The sequence below is a fragment of the Rhipicephalus sanguineus genome, chromosome 6 (genome assembly GCF_013339695.2).
Source record: "Rhipicephalus sanguineus isolate Rsan-2018 chromosome 6, BIME_Rsan_1.4, whole genome shotgun sequence".
Taxonomy (NCBI): domain Eukaryota; kingdom Metazoa; phylum Arthropoda; class Arachnida; order Ixodida; family Ixodidae; genus Rhipicephalus; species Rhipicephalus sanguineus.
Window position 1 is genome coordinate 102,205,373 of NC_051181.1, and position 16,492 is coordinate 102,221,864.

Below are 16,492 nucleotides of genomic sequence, written 5' to 3' on the forward strand. Positions count from 1 at the left end.
GCCGACTAGTATAAAGGGTTTGCGCTTCTAGGAGTTTTATATTGTTCTGTCAGAATTATAATTGTTGTTCGCCTATTATAAACCTTTTTTATTCACATACACACATATGTTTCGACTATAGCAACGGTTTTCTAACCACCATGACGGCGGACAGTGAGCGTCGACGACAAAGCTAGGTCCTCAGGTCCATAGAGTCTAAGTTGAAATCGCCGACTAGTATAAAGGCTTTGTGCTTCTAGGTGTTTTAGATTGTTCTGTCACAATTATCATTGATATTAGTCTATTGTTAAACCTTTTGGGGGGGATTTTACACGGTGCTGTACCGTGAGCACGGACACCACACAACGGACAAGCCTTGACCCTTAAGTGTTTCGCCCCTAAAAGTCATTCAGCCAACCTTTCGAAAAAAAATTTCCTTCGTTAGGGCACCTACTGCTTTCTTTTGCAGCGTTTGTACACGCACCTGTCATCGCGATTCCTATACCTCGTAAAGCATCATAAGCTGACTTCGCGTCTATGACATCGCTCCACTGACGTCTCGAACTGTGCATATATATAGTTTTGGGGATTGGAAGTTTGTATTTCTACAGAACGTGCGACCGGAGCAGTGCAAAAATATTAGTCTTTCGTGATGATGAAGCTGAGGCCTGTGCAATGTACACACAGAAGCATCACATCCCATTATATATTGCACTGGATGCAAATGATGTCCGCTGTGCGCATTGTGTACTTGTTGCAGAAAGTTTACTTACCCACTTCATTAAAGCTGGCTTCAGATATACTCCAGCGTGTATGTCGGATGCGCACCATTGTACATCGAATGCATTAAGGAGCTTTCCAGAATACTTTTCGCAATACTTCGTTCCCACGTAGGGGATGACTGATAGGGTCGAGTCCTGTGACTTAGGATTAATCTTAGGGTCGCCACGTTGAATAAAAGCTTTTTTTCACACTCGACTCCGTAATTGATACGGTGCCAGAACTCAATTCATTTCTGTTATCCAAATGGGCAGATTGAATCCTCTGGACCTCTCAAACTCACTGGCCCGTCTGGCTGAAATAATATGATGACTGGAGTAAGCTACGTGTCGGGCCTTTGGGAAAAGGACCGCGATATTCTAGAACTTTTCTATGCAGCTTGGGTCGGGAGGAGAGTAAAATGCGAGTTAAACGGCAGAATTTGCTGGACATGCACAAAAGAGCATGGTTCTTGGCCAGAAACTCGTCAATGGGGCCTAGGACTTTCCTTGACATAAGTGGTCGCCAAGGTCAGGGATAGCAAAGCGTTAAAGACAATGTTGAACGAGGCAAAACGAAGCATTACTACGAGTCGGTTTAGTTGGAATAAATTCACCTTAAAGGGGTGGTGCCACCAAATTTGTGGCTTGCGCGTTCTTTGTTGTGAGCGTTTCCTATAGCTCCAGGAAGCATGATGCACGCACCAAGATTCATGTATTCTCGCTGAATAATTTAATATCGCCTTTTGGTGTGGACAACTTTCGGTTTCGGTTTCTGGGCGCCGAGGTTGGGCAGTGACGTAGAAGTGTAGGGGGCTTGGTCACGTGACCACACAAGGCTGTGACGCAATTAGCTAGAAAGCGATCGAAACTCGGCGAGTGATGCAGCAGCCGATGCTTTGCCGGTACTATAGTGAACTAGAATATATTCTAGTTCACTACAGCCGGTACGTAAGTTGCGCAGGTGGCGGAGGTCCGGAGGTCACTCACGTCACTACAGCAGATCTGGTGTGACGTCACTACAACTTTCGTTGCCCATGCTACAGAGCTACGTCAGTGTTGGCGCGCTAGCGATGGGTTTTTATCGGGAGAATGGGCATTTAGGTACACTTTGGAAGTGAATTAAAATATATTCTAAACGTTTGCTGTGTCCGACCCTTCGTGTGGAGTGTCCTTGCATACAGAGAAAACCCACAACAGGCTTGTTATAGCCTCGAAATTTGATGGCACCACCCCTTTAACAGTATTTGAGCAATATTTGCTCAGAGACCTAGAACGCGAGTTTCCTGAGTCAATAGCCTCCCAGCTCAAGTTGCAAAGTGAGAACATGCAATGCTGGTCACAGAAGAATGCTCCAGAGAGGGTAAAGAGGGCGTACTACTGTGACCAACGTCGGTCCAAAAAGTCAGCAAACTGCATGTAGGACAGGAATAGTAGATACATGCTAAGGAAACAAGGGATATGATACTTCTATAAATATCTGAACCGTGGTATAACAGGATCTCAACGAGCCATTACAGCATGCGTAAGACCAAAAGGCAATCCGTCTGTTTGCCACGCATCCTCTTGCAGGACTCGGCGCGGACATGGACTGACATTCATAGAAGCGTTCGCCTGCAGGAAGGCGGTATGACGCACCAGAAATGTCGAGATGGAAACGGAATCTCGCAGAAAATGTCTGGTCATGCGGCCAAAAAGCCTAGTCAACAAGGTTCTGAGGATTTAGTGCATTTAGCAAACTGCGCGTGGGTTAAGACAAACCAGCATAAAGTGCATTGACTCAAGGGTGCGTGTTTCTTTTGTGCAGCTGCGAAATCATCTACAGTGCAGCATGCTCTTGGAAAAAAAAGAGAGAAAACACGGAAAGGGAACATGCGTAAAAGCATACAATTGGACATCCCCCCGACATGATTTATATAGATCAAATAGAATGGGATTACATGGAGCAATATCGATCGGCAGGCGTAATATCGACAGTCATCGAAAGGCATGAAAGGAGTGTAGATTGCAAAACTACATATACGTTGTTCAGCACGTTGAATATTCTGACGAGTCTTAATTGTGGAGCTGTAGTATAAACGAAAGAGGAAAGGCCACATGGTGTGATCGCTCACAAACATGCACAAGAGCCGAGCTACATACTTAGGTCCGTCGTGGTTGTCGGTAATAGGCATATGCTCCTCGATGAGATCGTTGATGGTTAGTAGGAAGGATTAGGTTGTCGCTTTCATGACGTACTCATAAAAGGAGCTCCTTTAAATAAATAGTACTTACCTTCGACTGGTATCGACATCTTCCGTTTTTTAAATGTGTTCCCGATGCTACAGAAGCTAACACTGACAATAATAAGCCTTCTCAACCTAAAGGTGAAGGAGAGAACATAAAGTTAAGGCGAGATTTCAAGATGAAGGTAGGATTGGATTTTCTTATACGGCTTTGCATTCACGGTGTCAAGAAGCACCAGATAACGTACTAATGCGCCCCTTCTGTAAACGCTTCTAAGATGTATTCTCCGCCGCGTACTTTCCCAGGCCCACTCTCTGGCAGCCAGCTCAAATGTTCTCGTTTTGCCACGAGCAGTCGAAGCTCCGGCCACTTTTGATTTGAACTCACAGATAACTACAGTACTATGAATGCCGGCAATCAGAACATGACATAACAACAAGGGGAGCTTCACCACTAGGCTCAGTAGAAGTACCTCACAGTTGGCCGTGATCCAGTTAGCTATCGGGAGTCAGGCACCCTTCGTATAACTATACAGGTCGCAACAGCATGGTCTGTTGATGGCCACCTTGTCATACCGCCTCCCACAGTTTGTAGATTACACATTGAATTAATGATACGACAAAAGTATGTACATTTATCTGGAAAGCCCACTGGACCTAGAACGAGTGAAGCCTGCCGTGTGAATGCATTGACATTGCACATGAAACGGTTCTCTCTTCCATTTCACTTGAATCTCTCGCGTTCACTTGCTACGGTATATCTTTACGGTGAATACTCTCCAGGTTAAAGATCCGAGTACATATAGTGACATTCGCCTGTGTACGTCTATGCGCAGATGGAGCTAGTTGCATGTACGGTGCCGGGGAAAAAAGTGGCAAAAGGCTGGTATATATATGGACAAGAGCGCTGCAGTGTTGATCACGCAAGTTTTTCATCCACGGCGGCGGCGTGTAGACAATGAATTCACGCCGAGGCACGCCATGCTGGCCAGCACGTGAACTGTGTCCAGAAGCCGACGATGCGGGCCGCCGGTGCAAAAGGCAAGCGTGGCTGATGGCACATTAGTAGTGGGCGCAGACAGTGGCGTAGGTCGGCAGGCGCAGGTCCCACGGAAGATGCTCACGTTCCTTCGAAAGAAGCATGCAACGTTGCGGAAGCCTCGACATCGTGCACTTGGAGGCCTACCTCACGCGACTGTGCACGCAAGAAAACAATCGACGTTTGTCTCTTCAATGGGCAGCAGCACTTCAAAATGAGAAAGTGGCTGATAATACCGAATCGTTCATTCGTACACGCACCCCCGAGAATTATGTACCTGAGTCGTGACTGCCGTAGTTCCACTTCGCAAAGGCATAAGTGCGCTAAAGAAAGTTCTTGTGCGGGCGTAAATACCGCAGTGGGAAATGACGGTAAGCGTGCGAGCACGGGCACAAGATAGGCATCAGTACATCATGAATCCCTACCAAACTAGCTCAGCTATCTGTCATTCTACGCAATGGGAAGTATTGGATCATGTTTGAACCAACGGGATTGTTCGAAAGTCTAACCACCGTGATTACGTTCGAGTACGCGACCTTGTATTCCGCCTCCATATGAAGACAAACCAGAATAGGACAGACATACATTGCAAAAACAAAATGGCTCCGTCTCCCAGACATCCCGTAGTGTAGCTCTATGTATGACAGAGCTGCATAGTATTGATGAGACGGAGTACGGACAGGCCGGCTGCAGAGTTGGGCAATCGAATAGGCCCTCCCGCTGCCCGGATGGCCGTCGGTCACTCTGCCGGCCGCGCATTCGAGCGCCTGCAGCAGACGCAACGACGGCGGCCAGCAAACGCCACCGGCAGACGCACAATTCTCCACGCTTCCCGGCGGCCCCGAAGCGGCGATGACCTCGTGTGCCTGGCCAGCAGCGGCTGCTCTTTCTTTTTTCTTTTCCCACCTTCCGTCCTCCTCTCACTTCCCCTATCGTTCTTTTACACATTACTTTTTTTTTTCTTTCTCTGGACCTCTTGTTGCTAGCTCACCACCATACGCTACGCTCTCTTTTTTTTGGTGGCATTTTACTATTCTCCACTCGTTTCACTGCTTCCGGCGTTGCGGCGCTGGTCAGCCGAGCCAGGTCCGAGAGCCGGTCTTCTTTCAGTGCTTCTTGTCTTCTTGTCTTTCATGGATGTACGCGAGCGTCGGATGCGAATGTAGGAGTCCATTTAGGCTGGAGGGCATACGAAGTGTTATTTTGCGCACTTTTATTTTTACTGGTACGTGAAAAGAACATCGAATTAGTGTCGTTCAGCACGGCTAGAGAGAACGAAGAGCGCAAAAATAAGAGAGCGAGAGAGAAAGAGAGGGAGCGTAGAAGCCTGTCTGTGCTAAACAGCGAAGACGATAGAATTGCTTCCATTTTCTGCTGTGAGTGTGGCTACTGCACTGAGGGGCGTGTACGGTCCCTGGTGCAAGTACTTGTTAGGTAAGCTGTTTTGTTAGTTTAGTTTTTCACCACACGAAAGTTTTGAAAGTATCTTGGTGTCTGCTTCAATAACGAAGCCACGCACTGAGTCTCTGCAGGTGAATGTATATAGCGATATCGCTTCCAACAATGATAATACTGACAACGTTGTTTATGCTACCAATGACGAGTCAGTTCAGGCAACACATGACTGCGCTATCCTGCCTTCGCCACAGCCTTTTCTCTGACAAAAGGGACGTCGAAAGAAACGCCCGAAAGGTAGTTTATCCTATAGTGATTCAAATCATTGTGACATCTGTGCACGGTAAGAAGCCCAGGTGGTCGAAATTTCCAGAGCCCTCCGCTACGGCGTGCCTCATAATCATATCGTGGTTTTGGCACGTAAAACCCCACATATTGTATTATTATAATGTAAACCCCAGTTAACCACCCCGACGTGTCCTTAAAACAGTTTTCACAGTCGACAGCAAAGCTCTCGGACGTAGCACCATCAATTATCATTATCTTGTCGAGATTTTTTTGCTTTTGTTTTGTCATTTCGGCCTATTTCGCGTGTGGCGAGCTTTTCGAAAAACACACAGAGTTGGACGACACCAGTTCTCCAGGAAGAAAATTCTTCGAATAATTGGGCTTATTTCCAGCTCCGTGTGACCAGCAGCTGTCCCTGCAGTGGCTACTCAGTCCAGCAATGCATACTCAGTAATCCCAAGCAGCCTCGCATTGTTCGTAAAATTTGCTCGAGTGCAGGGCGGCAATTTGGCGCGAGACAGGAAAGGCTACGCACGCGCACTTCACGAGAAACGTTCAGAAAGGAGGGCAAAATGGAACAGGGCACGCTTCACGTTTGTAAGTGCGAGAAATGCAGAGACATACACCTTTGTTAGTGTATTGCGGCACCGAATGTACGTATGTATGTACATACATTGTACGCAGGAGGGGAGGGGGGAGAGAGAGAGAGAGAGAGAGAGAGAGAGAGAGAGAGAGAGAGAGGGCCGTTCTTTTTAGCTCTTCGTATAGGCGGCTTCCTTAAGAAACAGATGCAGAGGCTCATGTGCTGGAAATGCTACAGTGCATCGGTCGACATTATTCGCTAATGCTACTGAGGTCTAATTTGCGCGTCCCGTTTTGTAAACAGTTGGTTCAGTTGTTGCCCTCATTTCATTGTTACAGGGACTGCACCAAATGAATCAAACAGACAATTAGGCCAAGGAAAGCACAGGGTACGTTAATTGTTGTCTTTAACTGCAGTTTACAAATTTTGACGTAAATGGAAATGAATCGAAGTAGACCAGATATTTGTTGACTTGACACAACATGATTCTACACTTTCGTTGGAGGTGTATGGGGGCGCTCAAACTTCTAAGCGAAGCTTTTATAACTCACAGATTTCAGTGGCGGCTTCGTACGCGGAAAAAAAAAACACGGCGCCGGAAACTGTGCAGAAACGCGGCCCTCGATGAGTATTTGTATGCGCCGTTTCTTAATAATGCATGCTCTGTCGATCCTGGGCTTATCGGCGATCGCTATTTCTGATATGAAAATCTGATTTTTTTTTTTACGTGACTTGTCATTTCACGTTGTTACATGTCATTGTTGCCTGGATATGAACGCGTGACCGTCGTTGTTGCCTCAGCAACTGAAGTGTTGGGCTGCTAAAGCACGTGGACGAAGGTCCAATTCCCGGCATGGAGCAAGGAAACTGTTAGGAGGGAGTATTCACAGGGAAAGAAAGAAAGAAAGAAAGAAAGAAAGAAAGAAAGAAAGAAAGAAAGAAAGAAAGAAAGAAAGAAAGAAAGAAAGAAAGAAAGAAAGAAAGAAAGAAAGAAAGAAAGAAAGAAAGAAAGAAAGAAAGAAAGAAATGTAGTACGTCAGGCACGCAGACGCAAAGCTTCGCTTGCCCTCATTTTCCGAATAGGCCTAGTAGTGCTCCTGAATTTTTTTTTACAATTTATACATGTTGTAGAGAACCTATCAGCGCAACCCCTTATCCACATTAGCTAGCAGGGTGATTAAAGCATGAAAAAAGAAACGGCCAGCGAAATGCGAAGTCTAATGCTCCCGAAGTAGGACACTGGGGCTGCTGGCCAATTTTAAAGCTCCGTTTTTATTTTTATCTGGCATCTGGATCAACGTATACTGGTGCGTGGTGTTGGTGAGAACGTTTATTTGCAGTAATATATATATAGCTGCCGAGAGACTCCGAGTATACCCGGACTATAGTCGGAGGTCTTTGATTTGTGTTGGTACAGGCACGCTCCTGTGAATCTGTCGAAGTTTCTGACGATTGACCACTGGACCTGCGTATAGAATGAATATAACGTCACAATTGTACATCGCTATTTCGAAGGCCGTGAGCCAAGGCACTCATGGTGCCTTGTTGCGAGATGACTGACCGCACGGTATCTTTCTCGTAGCATCGGCCTGGGGTGCCGAGACGCGAAAGGGGTTGAGCCGCCAAAGAAAACGGGTCATATTTGACTGACGTCTGGATGCCGATAAGGTCGTGTTCTTCGCCCTCTTTGGAGGAGCCCATTTTTCGATGCGCCGCATTGAACATTCCGCACATTTCTCACCAGTGCCTCGGAGCGTAAAAAGAAAAAAAAAAGGATAAAGACGTATGAAAAAGGGCTGGGGGCTACGGGACATGTCATGTTTTCCACATCATGGTCCTCCAGCAACGCACACCCATTGACTCCGCAAGAGTTGCGCCCCTTGCGAGAAGAAATAAACGGTAAAATAAGGAATAACGGCTGATGCCTTTATCAGATTACAAGTCGTGCGGCGGCGGCGGCGGCGGAGCGTGCGTGCTGTCGCTGCGTCTCCGACGTACGCTACGAGAAAAACTTGATTGCTCTGCGATGATCGCTGAGAAGGACAGGGAGAGGAGGAGGAGAGAGAGAGAGAGGGCAGAGAAAAGAGGGAGAGTTAACAGACGCACGCATACGTATTGGTATACGCTGTACACGGGAAAAGGGACATAGCGACTATTTTATATTAGTGAGACAAGCACTATATATATGTGCCTGTCTCACTAATGTAAAATTGTTGGTCCCGGTTATTCTTCCCTTTTACATACAGTATGTACCGTGCTGTACCGTACCGTAACTGTCGTGTTTGCGGCCATATTGTGTGGGGACGCGGCGCTTGTCAAGTCGATGTTCACGCAGCTTTTATCGCCTCTCGACCTCACCACACTATGCACATTACGTGCACTTATTGTGGGAAATAACCTCAATCTCTAACGCGAGTTGCGGGCCACATATGTATATGTGCTGCAGGAACATATCTATACACATACGACACGTATGCCGTGCACTGAAATAAGTACACCACGAGCTTCGGAATTATGTGAGCGCTAAACGCTGAAAGTTATTCCAGATTACGCGCAATACGAAAGCCGATATTTTTTTTTATCCATGCAAACAGGATTATAAAGTGTTTGTGAGTGTACTCAAAGAAATTTAGAGAGCAACTTCTTTTCGGGCTGCGAATTATTATATGTTTTTAACGTTCATTAACATTGAAGAGCTAATAGATGTTCGATCTCAACGAGGACAATCGAATCGCAGCTTGTGATTGCGAACGACGGTCCGAGAATTCTCGAATCACCCATGGTGCAAGCTAAGTATACGGTACAGGTCGGAGCGATAAAGCGTGTATGTGCAGCCATTAGAAAAACACTCCTGTTTTCCAATCCTCGATGCGGCGCGGTATTTCGAGATTGGAGAAAAAGCAGTTGATCATACGCGGGGACCACTAGCTATCTCTTTCAGGATCTCGATCGACACTTTCAGTATATTTTGCAACGACCTTCAGACGGCTTCCTAATTATAAGGACCCCAAAGTCTACATGTTTTGAAAACACGCGGAGACATATAGATGTAGTCATCAGATAGTGCACGACGCACGTATAATGACCAATTCCAAAAAAATCAGTCGTCTCTAAATGTCTCTAACCTCGCCGAGAAAACAAGTAGTCAACGAACTCAAGATTCCAGTTTGTGTCGCGGCAAAACACACACAGGTGGCATGTGCTTCGATCGCATTTTAGGGTGCGCTAACCAGCCGTCCTCGCTGAAACTGAGTCACGCGTTCTCTAATGTCAAGCGCCTCACGCGCCGCTCAGGAAGCGATGCTGACCGCTTTTCACATCCAAGCGGCTGCTTGGAAATTCTATCGCTTTCGATCTAAAAAGCACGTTCTCATCGCACGTGTGCCGCCCGCGCGCTTCCATGCGCATAGACGTACGTGTTTTGGACCTCGCCTGAGCTTCGAGATATCGTGTTCCTCCAAGCTCTGTGTAGACGTGGCGCAAATATCGAGGAAATCAATTAGGAACGTGTTTTCTTTACAGCTCGAAAACAAGCTATTCCCCGATTGCCTCGCAGTCTTTTCCTTTCCCCTTTCACACTCTCTGTTTCGCTGCTTTGAACACGCGTTATTGCTCGAGGGGTTGGTTTATTTTAGCGTCCAATGTACACGTAGTACATACGTAAGGCGACCGCTACAAGGAAAAAAAAAACTACGATATATGCACGTACCTAAAGCCGCGTCGCGCTCGCCTTGTGATCAAAAGGATTGTGAACGAACTGCGCACTTCGCACTATACAACCAATTCGTTCGAGTCACAGACGGCTTTCCAACGAGGTAGTTGCAGCTGGGAAGAAGGTCTTGATGAATTTTTCACGTACTCTACGACGCACGACACTGCGCAGGTAATTGCGCATGCGCATGCGCTGTTTGCAGAAATGAATACGCCGCCATTAGCTGGTCGCAATGGATCGCGAGAGAGCTCTTTGAAATTACAAGATTATGTATTGTGTAGGGTAAAAGTGACATACACATTTAAATGGCACCGCGAATGTACGATGTGTATTCGTTAAAGCGAAGTGCGTAAAGTGTTCCGCATCCACGTGTACAGTGAATGCTCTGGAGCAGTGAATGCTACGATTTTATACAGAGAGAAGAGAGGCCACTCGGGCTCTCATCTCTCGGCGTAAACTCGACTTAATGCTACAAGCAGCTAATTACGCAGAATGCATTATACGAGCAACTTATCTAGCGTATTGACGAAGACAGTCTGGACATGGTTATTCACCTGTGAACAGTAAACAACATTACACCCTTAATTTTTTTTTGTTTGTCCCATATCTGACACTCGAAAGCTATAAAATTATTTACTGCATACGAAAGTGAACCGACACTTCGCTCGTTATGAAAGAAAGCCGTAGTCGAAAACTGTGCAATAAACTTGACCACATGCAACGCATTATGTCTGAGACGGCTTGTTCCACAGTGATAAGTAAATGGTCAATAAGGATTATTTTACGCAGTTACCGTTACGTATGCAGACCACAAAAACCACCAAGAAAGAACTCTTCATTTGTTCCGATCACTCACTCTATCTTGCCCCGCAAGATTAACTGTGTTAGCTAGCCGTGGGTATACCGTTCCATGCATTCGTTGAGAGAGCAAATATCATTATTATTGATATGTAATATGGTAGCATGTGGTCAGAAAGGAAAAATAATAGAAGCGATGCAAGGAAGAGAAACAAAGGAAGGCTTTCATTTATCACTGGCATGCTAACGTCCACCACATATTTTAAAAATATTTTGTGCGTTTATAGAACCCGTGATTTGACACCTTGGAGGTTCGAAAGTTTCGTGATGCTTTTAGAGGAGAGGAGAACATAGAGAGGTGACGTAGGTTATCAATACCTGGCATTGCTACGCACTGTGAGCTTCGTTATGGAAGGATAACTTTTACACACGCCCTTGGACTACTTTTCTAGCCTTACTTTTTTCTAAATATCTATTTGTAATGAGCAACAGCACTATTGTTCTTTTGATTTTGAACCTCCTGCCATGCACAAATCTTAGTCGCATTCTGGGTTTTGGTTTTGTGGTAGTCTTTTACGTTCCTTCCTCCCCATTTCATCTATCTTTCTTTTTCTGCCATTTCCTTCTGAAAACCATGAAGCTTAGGCGGATAATTAGTATTGTAAATTAGGCGAGCTCGTAAAGATCCATCTTCAACAGCACAACTTAGGACAAGCTAATGAACGCAGCACATGAGCTGACTGCCAACTATAATTTTATTCTTGGCGTCTCGTTGTCAGGGCTGTGTGTGCGCAGGCAACTGCGCATGAGGAAGTATGTGATCTGCTGTTTGTATGTAGTCAGCTCATTCGTAGTCAGTGCACGTCCTGTGCCATTTTGTTGCTTGACCCTTAAGTGGACTTGTTGAAGATTAGAGCAGGCAAAGTGCTCCCCCTTTTTATCATTTGCGGTGTTCTTCATTTTGTCCCTTGTTTCTATGTTTTCAAAGGTGTGAGCAGTCATATAATAATTCAGGCGTATCTTAGTTGGCGCGACTACGGTCTGATGCATTCTACGAAGCGGGATCCATACAGAGTCCTTTATATTACACGGAGTGCGCGAGCAGCAACAAACTATCATAAAGGCTTGCGCAGATGTCTGTCAAATGGAGTTTTCGGTGCATACGTAGCATACAGCTTTGTGTATCACATATTCGCGAATTTTCGTTTAAATTGTCAAAGTTGGTTACTTTCCACGCAGAAACATTTCCGCGGAAGACCCAGTTTTTTCCATTCACTGTCCAACCATACCAAGATAATGGGTAATATTGGTGATATGAGTAATGTACGGCAATGAAAGGAGAGCGCTCGAAGTATCAGGCTGCTGTTTTACACTATGTCGCAAACAATGATTGATACCGGTGTCACACGGTGCACTGGTGATCGCGATTAAGCCCGGTGCTGGTCAAATTGCTCCAGAGTGATTGGCTCCCTTCTGCAGCTTCTGCAGCTAAAGGAACCAATCATGATCGCAGATATTCACTCTGGCTCAGGCTCGATCGCGATCAAAAGTGACAGTTTGACGACGGTGCAAAAAGTGGTTGTGTTAAACGTTGTCATTGCCTAGCGTCTGAATCGACGGGCTCCTTTCAGGGTCCAAAATAGCGGTTAGAGCATTAACGACAAAAGTCAACAAATCAATAGGTTGTACTCGCCCGAACCATGCGCGAAATAATGCCTTCGCGAAATAAAATCAATAGAAAGAGTGCAGCAGACGTGATGAAAGTGTGATGCGGGCTGACGTGGGAGTCCTTTAACGCTGCGGTGACGCGGCTCAACAAAAGTTGAGAAGGCAGCCAGTGATCCTATACGGGCTTATAGGCGTAAAAATGGTTAGAAAACGGTGATCGAAATTCTCCCTGTTTGCTGAGACTCCCGATTGAACAAAAAGTGCTTTCATTGTAGCAGACTGAGTTGCATAAAAAAAGAAAGAAAGAAAGAAAGAAACGAAGAAAGAAAGAAAGAAATAAAGAAAGAAAGAAAGAAAGAAAGAAAGAAAGAAAGAAAGAAAGAAAGAAAGAAAGAAAGAAAGAAAGAAAGAAAGAAAGAAAGAAAGAAAGAAAGAAAGAAAGGAGAAGCAAGTGGCATTATCAATCGATCCTGTACAGCTCTCTTAACCACCGACAAAATTCAGAGGAAAAAAACAAAACCCTGCTAATGCGACTTACGCCGCATAAGCAGCTCGTTTTCGAATAATGCCTTTCTCCCTGCGTCGTTTCTTTCTGCCTTCGACGTTGGCGCCAGGGGAGCAGTGCCGCGCATTTGAAGCGACGAACGAAACCGATTTTGCGAAAGATCCCCTACTTGGTGGGCGAGTTACGGCTGCACAAGTTCGGCTATCGGCTTCCCACATCTTCGCAGCAGGAACGAGAAGTTGCGAGAGTTTGAGAGAACTTGAACCACCAGGAAATCGTGAGGATACATGAAGGAGAAGCAAAACGAGGGTTGAGAGAGGGTCGACTTCCCTAGAGAAAACATGCTCGTGGATGGATTTGTAGGCAGGCTTGGGTTTACGTGGGTGGGTGAGGGTAAGAATTGCACCGAACGAGAACAGAACGAGATTTCGGAAGCCGGACTGGCATGAACGCAGAGCGTGTCTCGGCGCCCTCTCCCCGTCTCAGCCGTGGCCGAGTTGCTCCACAGCGACAGACTGCGCGTGCGTAGAATGAAAACGAAACAATACCACAGAAAGCAGTGACTGGAGGCTGTTAGCTGCTCTTAACTGGTGTCGATACTGTGGCTCCCGCTTGGGAAAAAGCTCATGTTCCGCGCTAACGCCGATTAGTAAACACACCAAACATGGCTAGCCAGGTTGCGCAGCAAAATATGGGCACAGTTTACACAGCCCCTTTAGAACACGTCCTGCCGTGTAACTCTTTAGAGTAGTTAAGGCCTTGAAAGAATAAGCTCACACGACGAAGACGGAGAAGCGGCATGAGCCACACGGGCACTGTTTCCTGATTTTTTTACTTGCATAAAGGTGGGCTCAAAGCGTCCCCGCTGGGCCAACTTTGCAATAAAATTGAAGCAACACACAATTTTTTAAATTTTTTATTGTGAAGCCAATATTCTAATCGGAGAAGAAGGTGCCTTGTAGCTCCACTACTTCCCATAACTTCTCTCTTACGATTTCTTTATTTCCTTCTTCGCGCTAAGAAATGTCGTATATGTGATATCACCACCAACTCGCCCAACGTCGAGTCTCATTGAACTGCCCCTATACCGTCGCACAATGATGACGCGAGTCGGTATTGTGTACTTTCTAGCCACGGGGGGCACCTCGTAATGCGTAGTTGCGCAGACGATGTCGCGTCATTTCGGTTTCGTCGTGTACGAAGGTGTCGTGCGTCGCGACCGTACGGCAGCTTGAGCAATAGAACGCCGTCGGCGGGGCTTCCGAGGCGCGAGTTGTCGACTGGCGACATCCTACGCGGCGTCGGCTTCGAGGAGCCTTCGTGGCTTTCACCGCGTGGGCCGCGGCGCTGAAATTCGCCCAGAGCGACGCCTTCGCGTATCCTACTTTCCGTGGCCGCAGTAGAGTGGCATGATCCCAGAAGCGAGGGCCACCGTTGCGGAGGACGACCGAGAATGTAGACGGGAACACGCAGCCAAGAGACACAGGTTGCATGAATTCATGGCACTGCTTGGAATGCTCTCGTGAAAGTTGGAAGCACAATATGCGATAACAATGTTCATACTATAGGTTGCGAAAACAGTTCCTTACGGATTTTTGCTCCACCAATTCGAATGTCGTACTGCGCTCGTTGACGTAAAGTTGGTCGAATGCGAATTCTATTTAGTAACTGAACAGCGGAGATCTCCTTGATAATACCTCGAAATCGACTCTACTCAAAGGAAACGAATTTCTCTAGCAAAAGAGAATGGCGTTACTTTTATTTATTACTGAAACAAAAAATGAATGAACGAGTTGTTGCCATTCCTTGACGATGACTACCCCCATCCGCTTGGTTGCTAGAATAAAAGATTTTAAAAAATCGCGTTACTTGTTTACTGCGTTAACTGTGTGTTTGAAGTTTTCAGTAACGGTGGGCACATATGTGACGATGACACTTGCGCAACTGAGGCTTGTAGATACTTGGACGCTCGATGTCCGAGGAGAAAAACGAAAATAATCAAGCGATGTAGTCTTGCCTCATAGTTGCGTGTATTTGCCGATACTATAAAAGCAACAGAATTTAAGCAGTATAGCAACTGAATACAGAAGCTGATTAGCGGTAGCAAGTTCAACAGCACGCCTAGTCGTTTCCGATAACACGCCGCATAACGAGAGAGCTGCACCGGGCACGTTATGAGCGAGGCAATCCTAAACGCTAAGAAAAAAAGAAAAAGAGTACGTGTTACTCTCTTTGGTGAGTCCTGACAGACCACGAATATGACTCTCTTTAAGGAGACACGTTAACTCCTTTCTGGGTCCCACGTCTCTTCGACGAGAGTGTAATGATCTTCAAAGAGAGTTCACGTGTCTCTTGTAAGAGAGTCATATACGTGGCAAGTCAGGACTCACAAAAAAAAAGAGTCAAATGACTCTTTCTTTGCGCTGGCTGAATTAAGGATTGGATCAGGCTAAAGATAATACAACGGAGTGGTGTGTTATACATAAATATTGTTGAGTATAGGCATGAACAAGAGAGAAAGTAGTATTATTTTACCTGTCACACGAGTATATAAAACAGGCCATAATTTATACACTGAACAGATACCACCGTGCAATGAAATGTGGACACAGCTCCTTACTTCGTGTCCTCAAATACACAGTGGTAAAAGAAATATATGTATATAATGCGAGGTAAATAGTGACACGCCGCAATAGTTCAGTGGATATATAGCGTTCTCGATCCGGTTGAACGCGAGGTTGCGGATTTCATTCTCAGCATCAGCGTATATTCATTGCCACATATGTGATATGCAAGAAACCCTCGTGTACTTATATTTAGCGCCACATTAAGGAATGACAGGTGTCCAAAACTTAATACGGAGCTCTTCACAACGGCGTTTCTCATTACAATCGCACAGTTGCATTGAAACGGCAAACCCCATTGCATCAAGTAGTCACCTAAGAAAAAAGTCACGATAAGCTTCCGTACGGTTACATTACGTAAGTGTGCGTCGGGGAAAATAAAACGGTACAGCGGTTTTAAAACTATGTGGAGGAAATGAAGAAAAGGCTAGGAGGTCAATTAGACCTGCGTCCCGTTTGCTACCTATACTCTATGGGAAAAGGATAAGACGTTGAAAAGAAGTAAATGAAAAAAAGGGGAATGCGCTATCACAAAAAATAGAAAACTTTACAGGGGCAAACCATTTACAAAAGCAAACTTTCGTCCAACGCCCTCGACCTGCTGTTGATGATACCTGCAACTCGTTTCCTAGTATTGCCAGTAAATAAGCTGAGTTTTATTTTCAAACGTCAGTTCTATTGATCAGTGAACAAGACCCCGGGCGAAATTATCGGGCGTCACTATATACTGATCAATCGATGCTCTTTAATTACCAGATTCGACTGCGGGGCTACATGTGAGCCTGAGCCTGAGGAAATTCTTTGGCCGACACCATGATAGTCTTTCTAAATAAAGCACCAGCGTCATACGAAAGATCTCCGTCATTCCATTCGGCAATGCGGCCGATGTTTGGCACACACACGCATTTGCACACGACG